Below are 4382 nucleotides of genomic sequence, written 5' to 3' on the forward strand. Positions count from 1 at the left end.
CTTCTTCAGAGATCAGATGGGTGTCTTGCAGAACAGCTTCCTCGCTAAGAGGGAGTGTTAATTATTGTTAGTTGGACAACTATTATTTCTGACCCGAAAATAGCAGTAGTATTTATGGGTAGCTTGGACAGCTGTTCTTCCTTATCTATGAATAGCAGTAGTATTTATGGGTGGTTTGGACAGCTGTTTGTCCACTTGCCAAGAATTAGTAAATGGTTATTCTTTACTAATTTTAGAGATTCCCTTTTGGACACCTTGCAACCAATTCTATTATTGGCTGTCGAGTTGTCTTAATCTCAGTCATTGGTTTGATTTAATCTTGATCGTTGGTTTACCAACAGGAGTAGTATAAAAAGGGGTCATTGGGTCATTTGGATAAAGAAGTTTTGGAGAAAAGTTTGCAATGTTAGCAAATAGTCTTGCAGTGTTAGCAAGGGCGCAGTGTTAGCGTGGCGATAGCAGTGGGGAATATCAGCGGGAGAAATTAGGAGGTTGTCGGAGTTCTGTCAGTGAGAGGCAAGAAATTTTGTATCTCTTGATTTACTGAAGTTTAATATAATTTCTCATCTATAGAACTAGTTTTCCCTTAGGGATTTCTTTTTAGGGACAATTTGTCCAATAATATTGTGTTCATTGTGTTGCGCATTTCTTTCCATATTTTATAAGTGAAGTTGCAGTTGTGTTATTTTTCGATATTAGCTGGGAATTTATTTTCAGCAGTTTAATAATCATTTATGTTAGGAGATTAATAATCAATGACTGCAATAGGTTGATTTTTCACACTCAGCGCCTCCTTTATAACACAATGCAAGTATTCCATGCTTCCTATATCACTCTCAAACACAGTACTCTCTTTGCCTACTACCGATTCTATTTCATCTTGCATTTTCTTGGCCACAATGGGGTATTTCAGAACCACACTCATTGCCCATTCTGATGAAGTAGTCGTAGTTTTAGTTCTAGCTAGGAATATATCCTGTATAAATGTATCTCTAATATTAGATTTCTACAATTCATATCAATATATTCTTTCTTTTGAATTTAACTTAAGATAGTTTTTAATATCAATATTTGGTATTATATAATATGATCTATTATCATTAGTATCGGCTTAAACATCACACACTAATCAAAAGTGTTAAATAGTCAAAATTGACTTTTTTTTCCCAAACTTGATTGTTCCCTTAGTGTGTGATGTTTAAGGGTGGCCTCTAAAGTCTTAAACATCACACACTAAAGGAAAAATTAAGCTTGGAAAAATAGTCAATTTTGACTATTTAACACTTTTAGTCTAGGAATCAAATTTTAGTCTCACAGGGGTTTTGTTTTCTTTACACTTATAGAAATGATTGATTACATTGATATTAAAAACTATCACACAATCAATCCAAAAAAAGAAATAATTGTATTTATTGTATTGTGAATCAGAAGTAGACATATATAACGTACTAAAACGATGGCTTTGATGTTTCCTTCTTCGATTGGCACTCCATCGAGGCTCTCCATCTCCAAGAGAAGGTCAATGATGTCTTTTGTATCAGACTGCCGCTGCTCCTTCTGCTGCTGGTGCTCCTCTATTATTTTACTCACCACTTTATCGAAGCACTTGTGCACCTTTTTCATGCGCCCCTTCACTCCTTGCAAGTCCATCCAGTCCAAGCATGGAATAAAGTCCCCGATATTGACAGCTCCTGCTGTAACCGCGGCCTCTCTAGCCATCATCTTTAACTCTTCGGCATGACCACCCTCGTTGGTGTCAAGAGGTATTCTCGTACCCGCCAAGATCCGCCAAATAACTGCCTGGGTAAAGGATGCAAACAATCGGGTGAGATTAACCGGCTTCTTCCCGTGCTCAGACTTTTCCCACACTGAACGAACAAGGAGAAGCATTTCTTCCTCTCTTATACATCTGAACGGCTCGATCCTCTTCGCATTCAGCAATTCTACCACGCACAGCTTTCTCATGTGTCTCCAATAAGGCCCGTAAGTGGCAAATGCAATGTCCTTGTCGTTGTAAAAGAGGTATTTTGCTGCAGCAGTTGGAGGTCGGCTTGCAAAAACTACATCATGGGTTTTCAAGAATTCTTTTGCCATGGCAGAAGAAGAGACCACAATAGTGGGAACAGAACCAAATTTCAACAGCATGATGGGTCCATATTTCTTCGCAAGTTCGTGAAGGTCACGATGAGGAAGCTTTCTCAGTTGGTTCAGATTTCCTATAATGGGCCATACAAACGGTCCCGGGGGCAATCTCTGCCTCAACCCTTCATTTTTTCTTTGCACAGTAAATCTATACACAACCCACAAGAAAACAACGAATGCACACACCGTAGTTCTTGGAAATTCAGAATAAGAAGCCATATTAAACCAAGACGGAAGAAACTCAGAGAAAGAAAGCATACTGAACAGAGATGCAACATACTCTCTCTCTCATCTCTTTATGCTAAGTTTGTGATGGTGTTGCTATCATTTTGTTTGTTTGATTCAAGATAGATGCCACAGTGTCAGTAAAATGCAGTCTAGCTTGTAGTTTTCTTATGCATGCGCTAGTTTTAATATATTTGTTGACAATATAATTTGCTGTACAGTATGCATGCTATACAATACGTCCAGTGATTTGATTCCAAAACGAATGCTGTAGCTCTTTAATTTAGTTGGATTAGCTTAGATAGCTTGATTCCTCTGTTCACCACTGTAATTATATAGAAAATAAAATAGATATAGTTAGAATTTAATATGGTGGTGACGGAATTGTAATTTAAGAAATTAGGCCCATGTCGCCGTCACATGATTAATGGGTTGGTTTTAGTATAATTTATCTACAGTATAATTCGCTGTTCAGTTTGCCCGATATTGAACGTTTGTAGGTAATTGCAAAGCGATTCCCATAGATTGATTCTTTTGGATGGCTTGGATTATGTCACCATATTAATCTAGTCTATATTAGCAATCACACCTTAGTGTGCAATAGGTATGGGTATGTCAAAATGTGTGCAATAGGTATGGGTATGTCAAAATGTGTGGAAGTTAGAATAACTATTTATCCCTTTGTTCTTATATCTGTCTCATCTTTTCTAAATCTCTCCATCTCTCTATCAATCAATCAATCTCACCATCTATATCTCTTTCTATCTCATTCTCTTTTCTTTATATATTAATATCTTCCATCCCCATCTCTATCCACCCCAGCAACATCAATTATGAAGTATAGTTTATCACACGATCAACACATAATAACCCAATAGTTCTATGAAGGTTGTACAATATTGATGATGGGTTATATTTGAACATATTACATTTTAACAACCCTTCAATATGTCAAGTAGGTTGTATGTGCATTTTATACTTTTAATTTGACTTGCACAATTCAGAATTGCAATTTTGGAGGCGAAGATAAAGACATAAATGGAGAGATGCAAGTACAGAAAGAAGAATGAGAGATGAATAGACCTGGAGATGTATAAAGATGGAGATAATAATTGTTATATATGGTTTTCTAGATGTATCATTCCCAATTTCTACCTTTATTTCTTTTTGTATTTAAATAAAGTATACTAAATGTGAAGTCAACAAAATACACACATTTCTAAACGATGTATAAGGATAGAGATAATAAGTGGTATATGTCTTTCTAGATATATCTCTTCCCATCTCTACCTCTATTTCTCTTTGTGTTTAAATAGAGTAGAGTAAATGTCAAGTCAAAATATGCCTTATGCTATGCTAATATTTTTAAATATTAAGTATAAATATGTCTAAGGGATTTAGCTTGGTTGAAGCAATGAGTTGTCATTGTGGAGACTTTTGTTTAGATCTCATGAGGGGCATTTTCTTGGAATTCTAAGTTGTGACTTTTGGTCTTTCGATTATTGTTTCTGGTTTGGAGATCAAATACAACAATTTAAACTTAACTAAATATAAATCCATTACATACAACTTAGTCAAATTTCCTAGTATGATATACATTATGAAAAACTATTAGAATCTTTCCTAATAAATCAACTACACCCCACTTCTTTATAAATCCTCACACCAACTAAACTATTTTAAGAAATCATAATTTCTAAACTATAGATAAAGAAAACCTTAATAATATTAAATCCAATGACAATATACTACAATGACAATGTACTGAACTACTAATATTTTCTAGAATTCATTATTTATTTAATTTTAAATACTTCTGAACATTAAATAATTCTTCTTTATACAAAATTGAAAATAAACTTAACTATTTAACAAAAGATTTTACAAGTAAAACATTTCATCCTCAAGCCAATCCATAGTTCCAACTGGCTTGATGGATAACCAAAAAAAATGAGAGAAGAAGACAAGGCACACAAGCACTAAAATGTAAAATTTGAAATCTAAATGCCACTAAA

At 34.7% G+C, this 4382-nt stretch overlaps 1 pseudogene; it reads right to left on the reverse strand.

Moving 5' to 3' along the window:
- Window positions 1-745: 745 nt before the first annotated feature.
- On the reverse strand, window positions 746-2361 carry LOC149563135 (cytochrome P450 750A1 pseudogene; annotated as a pseudogene).
- Window positions 2362-4382: the final 2021 nt, after the last annotated feature.

The sequence above is a fragment of the Cupressus sempervirens genome, chromosome 4, assembly GCF_028749045.1.
Source record: "Cupressus sempervirens isolate cs-2001-9-10 chromosome 4, ASM2874904v1, whole genome shotgun sequence".
Classification (NCBI taxonomy): Eukaryota; Viridiplantae; Streptophyta; class Pinopsida; order Cupressales; family Cupressaceae; genus Cupressus; species Cupressus sempervirens.